General features: G+C 44.4%; 1 long non-coding RNA gene across 1 annotated transcript in view; it reads left to right on the top strand.

The window, feature by feature from the left end:
- The first annotated feature begins 3405 nt into the window (after positions 1-3405).
- Positions 3406-11789, top strand: part of LOC102681565 — a 48783-nt gene continuing 40399 nt past the window's right edge. The window contains exons 1-2 of the long non-coding RNA XR_004150916.1: positions 3406-3416; positions 4994-5128. This is a non-coding gene — a long non-coding RNA (uncharacterized LOC102681565). The remainder of the gene's footprint in view (positions 3417-4993; positions 5129-11789) is intronic.

Raw genomic sequence — 11789 nt, 5'->3', positions numbered from 1 at the left:
TGTCACGGGTCGCGGCCGACCCGTGTCGGCAATTATAGGGCGGCGCAGCTGCGCTTTCAGACAGAACTTCTGATAGTTTAATGAGCCACGTCGGAAAACTTTTAAACGGCCGAGCAACGTTATATACCCAGCGGCCGGACACACAGGGCTTAGGCTCGAACTCGAATCCCTGGCTGCCAGGGTTGTGCAGGTTCAACAACCCTCCGGGGCTATTATGGATAATGCACACGGGCGCGTGTGTATATACACCTGTAGAAGAAAACGGGAAACAGCTGCGTGAACCTTGTGAGTTGTTTGACCTTTTATTCGACGCAATACGAATTCATTAGTCGAACGAGTTGGAAATTATTATATTAGATTTAGGATCGAGACAAAGTGATTGCCTTCTCTTAATATTTCCCTTCAAATTTTTTTCTTTTTCGAATACAATCTCTCGCGTTAATCTCCTCCATTACGCAACGTGTAGCGTAATTCGAAGCGATTCCTCTCCCCTTGCTCGCCCCTAAAAGTAACAAAATTATGTGAAACACAGGAGGAGGAGGAACGATATTCACCCCCGTAATACGTAGAACGCGGGATTAGCCAGCATTCCTATAGCCCGATAACGAAGACGCTACGGGGGTAGAAAGTTTCGTAAGCTCGAGAGCTTAACTTCGAACGACCTTGGCCCACCGACGATAAGGTCAAGCGACCGACTCCCTTCTACCTCGTCCTACCCACTATCTCAAGATACCGAGCGAGGATATTCGCGGCGTCTCGTCGAAACGCGATATCGTCTTCCACGGATTTTCTTTTTTTTTTTTCCTTTTTATCTCGGCCTCGTCGTCCTTTTATATCCATCTCGGCTACTGTTACCCGCGAAAATTAGCAATTTGCTTGCGGGTGTAAACCGTTAACGAGCAGGGACGTAGAACGGGATACCACATTTCCAACCCCGCTTTGTCATCACCCTAGAGCACCCTTAACGCAACACTCTATGTCGCAACTGCGTTATACTTTTTCTCTCTCTTTCTTCCTCTCACGACGAGGTAACTCGAGTACACTCTCGAGCACGTGATCGCTCGATAAAGCTCGGAGGATTGTTCGAACGGAACGATAGGAGAGGGATAGTGGATAGAGCCGGGCGAATCGTTCGATAAAGGAAGGGTCGTAGAGAAGAAGCGGGGAAGACACGAAGCGGTGAGACACGCTGGTGGAATAAATGGGCGGCCGAGGAGAGGCGAGGGCGAGGGCGAGCTCTGTCGTGTGGAAAAGTCATAAAAGTTTGAATGAAAAGTGACTCGGTTCTCCATGACTTCTTAACAACGGTCGCGATTTATTCATAGGCATGGCCACGGCGCAGACGTGTGAGTAGAGGTGCATATATTCCTCCTCCTCCTCCTCCCCGACGACGAGTCCACGCGAAAACTTTCCGCCGTGCTACGAAATATTTGATGGAGACGTGGAAGAGAGGAGGGGGGTAGTTTTTTTTTTATCGATCGTCCAGACATTTTTGTCGCGCCATTAATACCGGGATTCGCGGACAAAGGAGCCGTTTCGTCCCGCGTTCGACGCTCGATTTAACCGCGGGCCAGATTAAAAAGTTATATTACCTCTGGAAACTTGAGGATGACGTGTCGGGATCTGCCTCTGAAATCCGGCCGCATCGGCCGTACGTTTCGTTTTCTGGGTCTTCCCGATCGATCCATCGTGAAATATGTATAATGGCCATCCTCCACCAACGGAGACAAGATAATATACCCGACAAGAGGAATCGCGAGATCCGTCGATAATCGTTGTTGGAGAATTATCGTTTTCGCGAAATCCGTCGCGTTTCTCTTTTAAATTACGATTATTGAATTCTTCCTCCAACTCGTCGTCGAGTGTATTCTTGTTTACCCGTAAAAAAAAGAAAGAAAGAAAAAAAAGAAACGCCTTTGATCTACGAACGAGCAATCCTGGGCTTCTTTGTTTACCGGTTCCGTGCCTCCCCTTTTATCGGCTTCCGATATTCAAATCGTATTTTTCCTCGAAAAATTCCTCGCGCCAGGGGCAAAGGGAGACCCTCGGCAAGATTAAGAAGGGATAGAAAATATCTCAGGACACGTTACACGCAGCTCGAGAGAGAGAAAGAGAGGGTAGGATCTTTCTGAAGGAGGTAGGGGCAGGGCTGGGTGTCCTCTTAAAAAACATCCCCCTTTCAGAACCCCCGTCGAGATTCTTGGGACGGTGTGAAAGCCACTGTCGTGAAACCGCACACACTTAATTTGCCTTGCAAAATTCAGTCCCTCTTTTTCTGCTCGCCTTCCCCTCCATCCTCGTCTCCCGATTCTTCGACGATCTNCTTCGCGATCTCCTCCCTCTCCCTGCCTCCTCGCCCTTCCTCCTCTCCTCTGTCTCTGTTTTCCGACTCGTAGGAAAAGATGGCAGGCTCGCAGGTGGGGTAGAAACGAGGAAGCGCGTTCAGAAGAAGNAGACGAAAGGGGCGAGCAGGAGAGCGGAGCGGAGAAAAGGTTTCGACGTAAGAGAAGGAGGAGGAGGGAAGGAGGGAAAAAAAGGCCGCGTGGATCTCTCCTCGACGGTGGTAGAAAAGTGTGCTTAAAATATTAACGCCGGGGGCGGTCCGCGCGAGCTAGGGGTGCAGGGGTTCTTTGTTCCACGGCGATGGAGGGTCTCGACAGAAGGAGAGAGAGAGGGATGTGTGTGTGTGTGTGTGTGTGTAGCGTGAAAGAGGGCCGCGCAAACAGCCTGGAGCAGTGACGTTCAGCTCTGTTGGCAAACCACCCTGTTGGCTCGACCCTATCTCCCTCCCCCTCCCCCCCATTCCGCCAAGCGTTCTCCAAGCTCGACGTCGCGCAAAATAATATATGAAATATGCGCCGCGTCGAGCTTTTCCGCCGTACGTCCCAAACTTTCTTCCCTTCCCTTCACTCTTGGCCGAGATATAAGGGGTGTGAAGCCGAGGCTCGAGTGGCGAGCCACCCACCCACCTAGGGAAGGAAACGAGGGACGCTAATGAAAAACCTTGAATTTTCCATGAAGGAATTACGGCTCTCTCTCTCTCTCTCTCTCTCCCTCTCGTTTGGCTAACCTTCGTCCCTCTCTCGCTTCTTTTGCGCCCGGTGTCGTGTCGACTCTCCCCTCCCCCTTACGGCTTTTGCACGGCTGTACAGGATTATTTTCACAGTCACCCCTGTTTCCCCTCTCCTCTCTCGTCGTCGAGGGTAGGGTAGGGTCTGAAGCGGCGGATAGTTACGAACAAATTAGGATTCTCCTGTGAGAACTCTCTCTCTCTCTCTCCCTCCCCCTCAACCTCTTCGGTTTCCGATGACTCCATACGCGTGGGGTGCGCGAGGTGAATTTCAATCTCGTGTGGCTGGCCGGTAACTGTGGCGAACAGAGAAAGGGGGAAGGAAGGGGGAAAGGGAAGAGAAGAGGTCTTATCGAGATTAGAGCCCGATTTTCATGGTGAACGACGCGCGTCCGCCGTTACAATGCCGAGTTTGCCCAACGATCGAGGCGAGGGAGGGGGATCCCGCTTTCGTTTTATAGCGGCGCCCCCCTCCCCCTCCTCGCTGCAAACCCTCAACTCGTCGGTGTCGGATCGGATAATGGCCTGATTCGGAATTCCGTCGTTGCCCTCGGTGTTATACGTTAATACGTTCGAGAAAGAGGAAACTGATAACGGTTCGCTAATAATAATAATGGGGGAGGGGAGAGGGAAGGGGGTCGTTTGAAAAACGCGATCCTCTCCTCGAGGAAAAATTTATCCTACGAATCGAATATGGAAATTTGGTATACGTACACGAATTGCATCAGAGAACTATCGGAGAAACGTGAAATGTATGAATTATTCTTTTGACAAGTAAGATAATTTGTTTTTTTTTTTTTTTTTATGTACATTAAAAAATACACTAAAGAAGCATTCGGGAAAAGCCGAATCCCGGATTCGAGATCGAACTTCGAACGAGGAAGGGAAAGGGAAATCGATGGGAACAAGAAACAAACGTAGCTCGTTTATTAAATTTCCTCCAGAAAGAAGGTTCGCCACTATCTTCGGAATAAAAGTGGCGCGGGTGAAGGTGGAGCAAACAGTATCGTCTAGTGTCGTCTAGTATCGAGGCGTATACCGCCGACGGTTCCGCGCTCGCGGTCGTCGAATTGAATATTGCAAACGGAACCTTTTCTCGAAAAACCGATACAAGCGGATCCGAACGATTCCCCGCCCCCTACCTACTCCGAAGACAGGAAGCTCGTACAAGGGTGGCCCGGTAACACCGGAAAGAATTTCCTTTAGCATCGTCGGAAGCAACAACCACCCTCGAGCAAGAAAAAGAGGAGGAAGAAGAAGAAGAGAAAGAAAAGGAGGAGGAGAAGGAACACGGTAGAAAGAAAATAAAGAAAGAAGGGTTTCAAGCTCGATAAACATTGCGTGTAGCTTGAACTGTCGTCGCCGCGATGCCCGTAGCCTGTTCGTACGAACGTATATATATATATATATATATATACACATACACGTGCACATATACACACACATATACGGAGTAGCATATTCGCACATAGGAGAGAAAGCACACAATCGAATCCAGTGACGCAAAGCACACACGTGCGGTTTACGTGCTTGCACACACCGCCACAGAGAGTGACGTGGTCTCGCACAGACGCGGACACTCTCTCCCGGCCGGGCACAGCACGAAATATTTGAGTTGCTTGGCAAACACGTAAATGTAAACGCCGCGTTTACATTCTCGTTTACTTTTCACCCCCTCTGCTTCCCTCCTCCTCCTCCTCCTCCTGGGGCTATACGACCGAGGAACCTCCTCGACGACAACCGCACCACGGTTTCCTAGGATAGACCAAGCGCGGAACGGAGGCCGTGCGAGGGGAGGGGGAGGGCGAAAGGAAGGAAGAGCAGCGGAGGGCCGCGAATAGAGACGACCGAGACGACTCGACCCGTGTCGAATACACACCATGATGACGGCAACGATGTGGTGGAGACCGCGTGAAGAGGAAGAAGGTGGCGCGCGCGAGAGCGGCGGGCCGCGAGAGGAGAAACGAAGGTACGACGATGGAGTCAGGAGCGAAGGTTGAGGCGGAGGTGGCGGATCACGACGCCACTGGCGGGGAACTCGAGTCGACTAACCGTCAGGTAAATATTGACCGAGCGGGATATTGCTCCCGATGCCTGTTTGTTTATTTCAATACCCGTGACCGATGGGCTTGACAGGGGGAGGAGGGGTTCGCTGTGTGCACAGGGTGAAGGGAGACACACACACACACATATACTTTCGCGGTCTATACACCTCCTATGTTTTTGTGCACGGGAATAGAACAGGGTATATACAGTCGGTCGCAAAAATCTTCGTGCATCTTGCGCGTATTTACGGGTATCGTTTTATCAGGGATGGTAATTATGTTTTTTTTTCTCTCTCTATTAATCGAGCTTCGAAGGGATGAGATCGATGACTCCCTAGGAGTTTTGATCATTTCTTTTATTTTTTTTTTTTTTTTTAAGTATTTATCAAGAATTAATTGAATTAAATATATTTCAAAAGTGGGGGGAAAAATATTTATTTCTTTCGGGAAAAGTTAAAGTGTGATGGGCAAACAATTTTTTTCCTCGTGTTTAAATATATATGATGTTTAGATTCTAAACAATAGTCTGTTAATCGTTGTTCTTTGTTGATAAATATTCTCGGGCGAAATTATATTAAAAATACGTAGGAACGATGAAAAATTTGAAATTTTGATGGATAATGCGTGTAGGTAATTTTTGTGGCTGACTGTATATGGTGTATATACGTGTATATTGACCGTTTGGATTGCACGTTTTGCGTGTATCACATGCGGATGCACACGGTTAGAGAGGAGATAACTCGGTATATCTGGATGGCGTGTATAGAAACGCCTCGAGTTCGAGGGAAAGAAACGCGTTGCACGGTTTCCCCGGTGTCCACATACTGAGTCCATTTATATCCAAGTGATATATCCACTCTCGAGGCTTTCTTGAGAACCGTCCAGACCACGACGACAACATCGATAAGCATCGGGACAACTCTCTCAGTCTCTGTCGTTTCCTATCGTTCTTTCGACGATACGGTGTTGCTTCCCGCGAATCCCGGGATCGTATCTTTTTCTTTTGGGAATAACGGTGAACGTGCACACCGCAAAAAGCGAGAAGAAGCTCTAGATTTGATATATTCTGCGGTGGAACACGCAGAACGCATCGATCGAGTATCGTTGTCACGAGGAAGGAAATCGATTCGAATATGAGAAAGTTTTTTTTCTCTTTTTTTTTTATGTGCTTGTGTGAGATTCTCTGAAAATTGGAAAAATTACAATTATACAGGATTACATTATACATTCGTGAAATGATTTCGTTCGATTGAAATTATTTTTGCAAAAATTCTATAATTTTAATCTAAAGAATTCTATACCTAAGATTTTCTATTTGTATGTGTTAATATTTCTTAATACTTTTTATTTTGAAGAATTTTTTTATAGGAAAGTATCGAATTAGTTAATAATTTCCTCCCAAGAATTAATTCAACTGCCGTTCGCGAAACAAAAAAAAAAACGAAACTCTCTCGTGTAATTACAGATGCAAACACGAGTCGTATGGGTTAAACTACGTCTCGCGAAAAAACTGCAATTTTATTCAGCGATGACATACCAATCTTCCAACCTAACAGCGCGGTTAATAAAACGTACGAAGTAATTAAAATGTTCGCCAATTTCTCCCTCTCCTTCTCGGTAGAAGATTCTTATTTTCCGCTAAACGAAACCCGCGGTTTAAGCGGCACGGTAATTCGCGCCATTAAAAACAGTATAAACTTCTTCTACCACGCTGCGGGAAGGGCTGTTGTTGTTGTTGTTAACCAACCGCGATGCGATGCTCCTTTTTTTCGCCCCTCCCCCTCCCCGAGTTTCTTTTTCAACCGTTATACCGGTCGGTATAATCGTTGCCTCACCGCTGCGTCACCGCGTTTATCGACACCGCAATCTTCCGCTTGGGATATCGTTGCATAATTCGCGCGCCGCGAATATCATTATCGCGAAAGCTGAGAAGCGGCAGAATTTCAATGAAATTCGCGTTACGTGAACGCCATGCGTGTTCGCGAAGGTTAGGTTAGGTTAGGTTAGGTTAGGTAGTGCTAGGTTTCGTGCACGAGCCATTACGCGATCACGATCGTCGCCTTTTACCTTCTTCCCTCCTTCTTTTTCTTTTTCTCTCTTCCTTTTTTTCTCTTTTTTGCTTTATACGTTTTCCTCGTACGGTAACGGTAATAATATTCAGCCGCACTCGCTAAATAGCCGGTTACAACTATCGCGATAACCATCTTATTACCCGAACGATTTATTCCGTTGTAGCGGATGTTTCGAAGCTTTGGAACGAAAAAGGTCGCGACGAGAAGCGCGCATGCGCCGTCTTTACGACTCGCGAACGTTCGTATAATAACGGTAATGAACGTTCTCTTTTTCCGAGGCGCGGAATCTCGCGTATCGGCCGCGCTTTCTTGCTGCGCGCAGCCTCACCCTAAAAATTCCTATCTCTCGATCTGAACTGCGGTAACCGCGGGCCTCTTTCACCTTCGCCATATAAACCATAATGTGCACGCGACGCGCGCTCGCTTGACGCGAGGGGAATGTCATTTGTGGCGTTAAACGGCCGTTTCCCTCGTAGAAAGGCGATAAAGGTCTCGTTTTCGCGTGTTCCCGACATTTCTGACCGATTAAACGAACCGAATTAGAAAAGGAAATATATATATATATATATCTATGTGCAATTTCTTGTTAATTATTGTTGCATAAATTAAATTATACGCTGTCCGAGTTTGTCGATCTATAGTTTATTATATATAATTTATAACATTCTAAACGAGTTTGAGAATGAATATTATTAACGAGGCTGATATAAATTTTTTCCACCTCTGCAATAACATTCTTTAATTAACTATATCGCGCAAGAGATTTTCTCCGATAATTAATATCCGATAATGATTAATTATTTCGATTATTTTACCAGTCAAAATCTTTCTTCAAGATATCACGTCACCTTACAACGAGTAACGAGAAACGATTGGAAGCCAATATTTTTAAGATTTATTCCACAAGTTCGTTATCGACAAGCAAGAGGAAAAATAAAACGAGAAAGGAAAGCCAAACTAGCGAAACCGCATTATCATCCCGATGCGTGTAAAGTGAACGCAATACAGAAACCGCAAGGTGATTGTCAGGTGAAAATGAACACGTCTCTTCATAGCCCGTACATGTTGCGCCGACACCGGGGCATCGAATAATCGTTTACACGCGAACGAGAGCCGCGATCGAGTGACCCTACGCGTTTACAGGGACGCGTGTGTGCACGCGCGTAGGCGTCGATACACCTTTTGAACACGCGCGCATGGAACGCGGGGCGCAACAACGCCACGTAGTAGGTACCACTACTACACCATAATAGCGGTCCACGTGGCGTGGCAGACAGCCTGTCCGCGGACGCACGTGTTCCTCGGCACGTTGTCGGCGATGGTAGACACGCGTACACCTTGTAAACCCGGTCGGCGTCGACCCAACAGAAACAATTAAGCTTAATTAATAACTGCTAATCCGTTCACCCCCGACCCCAACCTCAACGTCCACGTAACGGATCGCGGCTCGTCCCTGTATACAACGTACAATCACCTATACAGTCTCTTGCAAAAGTGTTTGCAACCAAGTTTCTTATAAGGAATATTCACGGGATATATACGAAATTAATTTTAACGAAACTTTGCGAGTGCGATAGAGCATCGTGGGATTTCTTTTTGGCAAAGGAAAAAAAAAAAAAATCACAGAGTATAGTGGTATAGTCCGAAAATATTTTATACGTTCAAAATTTCAAGAAACGGAGTACTGGAACTGTTATAATTGATCTCATCCCCTCGAATAAATATTTCTCAATTAAGTTAACTTAATTACGAACAATTTAAATTTAGACGAAGCGAGAAAGGAGAGCAACTTGATATGATAAATAAATCTCGATCGATATTTTTGTTCGTATCAAAAATTTTTATACGTGTTTTAAAATCAATCCTTTAGAAAAAAGGATTACCCTACAACAAGATTACCGTTTCCGATCAATGAATCAACGTCATTACTCCTTCCTCGCTTCATCTGCCAAGTTGTTTCGAGATATTTACCCGAGCGATTTGCTTATATAATAATTAGAAACCGCGAAACGGTTGATTAAACTCGATTAAAATCGCGGTAAGGTATGTTACACGAAGACTTTTGTGACCGACTGTAGATACGTATCAACACAAGCGGCCACAACAAAGCAGGCAACCGTCGTATATACACGCACGAGTACACGGGCACACGTATATACTACTACCGTTCGATCGACGGGTATGCAATCTCGTTAATTACCTTGTCGATTCGTTTTTGCGCCATCTATCGACTTTCGCAACGTAAGAGCCGCTTCCGATACGATCGGCGCGCGGAATTACCGGAATAAGCCGGCTGTTGCGTAAGGATCGTCGATTTTAGGGAGGGGGGAGGAGGGGAGGGGGAGAGGTGCTCCCCGACGGTAAAAGCATTTTGCGGTCGCGCGCGAAATTAATGCTGTTTGCGGTCGAACAAGCCGGCATGGGTACGCTGATGTTGCTCGCAGGTGAAATTAATGAGATTTGCTTTTACCCTCCTTTTTTTTTTTTTTTTTTTTTCTCGCGATGGGGGAATTTTGTTTTCTTTTTTCTTTCTCTCTTTTTTTTTTTAATTGCGTTTCAGTCTGAACGATGTAGGATAACGATTGAACGTCGTCGTTTCTTCGAATGTGAACACGTTGTCGTAAATTATTTGTCCTTTTTTTTTTTTTTTTTTCTTTTTTTTTTCCATTTCGACGCATATCTCAAGGAATGTTTTTTAGAAATCTTCGAGTCGGAAGATTGGAAAAGGATATCCATGAAATTTGCTTCTTCCTCCTAAGTATTAAACGATGTTGAAAGGATGAATAGGTAAAAAAAATAAAAAGAATTAACCGCTTATGCAACCGTCCAATTATTTTTCTTCCTCCGCGTGAATTTATCTCTTATCGAAGATAAATCGTTCCTTCAATTTCGATTTAATCACATCTCTCGTAACGTTCGTTTACGACCGAATGTGTTGAGAAGAAAAAAATTATTTACAAAAAAAGAAAAAATGTTCGTCTAATTGAGTTTAAATTAAAAGAAGAAGAAGAAAAAAAAAAAGAAAATGATATCAACGTTGGGTCGTTTAAAAATATATCTGCAGAAAAAAAAAAGCGGATTATTTTAATGAATTTCTTATAATATATATTATAATAGATAGGTATCATTGCCAGGCGCGTTTTTTGTACGTATAATTAGAAAAGATATTATTACGATTTCTGCTATTATTATAATCACGTTCGTATATGCATTTAATTGGCAACGAAAATACGGACGATTATCGAATAATCAAATCTCTTAATTAATTACATTTACGTTTTCCTTCTTCTTTTTTTTTTTTTTTTTTTTTTTTTATTATTAATAAAATTAATTTCTCAATCGCAGACCAATCAAGGCCGCTCCAAGACTCGTTCGACGAGTCCTTTTGCATACCATTTAACTCGTCGTGGCCAGGTGCAATCGCGTCCAAAAACAAAAGATCGAATCCAAAAGCGAGAATTCTAGGTAGTGAAATAGTAGAACCGCGAAGAACCGTGCGGTGATCTAATGTCCTGTTAATGTTACGCGAATCAGCAACGCGAGTAACTCGGTTTATCGAGGTCTAAACTTTTGTCTCGCCTTATATATCCGATCCCTCGATTTGCTTTTCGCGGTGCAAACAGCCTATCGAGTTTGTTCCGTGTAATCGACTTACGATTAAACGACTCGTCTAATTTATTCGCGCGTTGACACGCGATTATTGAAACGCGTTCGACGGAAAGATGATGCAAACTTTTCTTTTTTTCTTCTCGAGAAACGAATAATAACTGTTTACACTTGGAATGGAAATGGAAATAGAACAATCATCGAATAAAATTAAATTCAAAAAAAATATATAAATATATGTATATACACATACAGAAACGTATAAATTTCGATATAAATTACATTACATCCAAAATCCCTCTATCGTATAAAGTTTCCGTTTATAATTCAATTATATCATACAATATATTTAATTTGGATTTTATTTGATTACGTTTCTTTACAAGATATAATTATATATTCCAACTTGTATTTCGATAAAATCTTTGCAATCCATTAATCGCTCGCCCGATTTGCCGACAACGATATCAATTTCTATATAAAATCAGCGACAATCGTATCGATTCGCTGATAAACAAAGAAGAAAATGGGAAATGGAAACAACGGTAATATCGTTTAAGAATTCAACGCCTCGTTTTGTTCCTGCTCAAAACTCAACAACCCCTTAATCAACCGACCAATCAAACCAATATCGATACACTTTTATTCGACTCACGTAAAACCCACGAAACGGGATAAAAAAAAAAAAAAAAAAAAAAACAGACCAGATCCAGATTCAAGCCAATCTCCAAGCCAAGATTCCTGCCTCGACTTCGATCAATCCCGTTTTCGGGCGAAAACAAACGTGCAACGAACAAACCGTTTCCCATTCGATCGTTCTTTCGCGCCGTTTGCTTGCAAATATACAAATGCTCCAGGCCAATTACAATCAAAGCGATCCTCCTCCACCCCCCTCTTCTCAAAATTCAAAAACCTCTCTTGGCTCCAAAATGGACCAACAGCCGAGAGGCTAGGCTGCCGATTTCACGCACGGCCGATCTACAGATTACACCTCCC

Source organism: Apis dorsata, unplaced genomic scaffold, assembly GCF_000469605.1.
Source record: "Apis dorsata unplaced genomic scaffold, Apis dorsata 1.3 scaffold_371, whole genome shotgun sequence".
Lineage (NCBI taxonomy): Eukaryota > Metazoa > Arthropoda > Insecta > Hymenoptera > Apidae > Apis > Apis dorsata.
The sequence above is the reverse complement of the archived record's forward strand: the minus strand, read 5'-3'. Positions and strand labels throughout refer to the sequence as shown.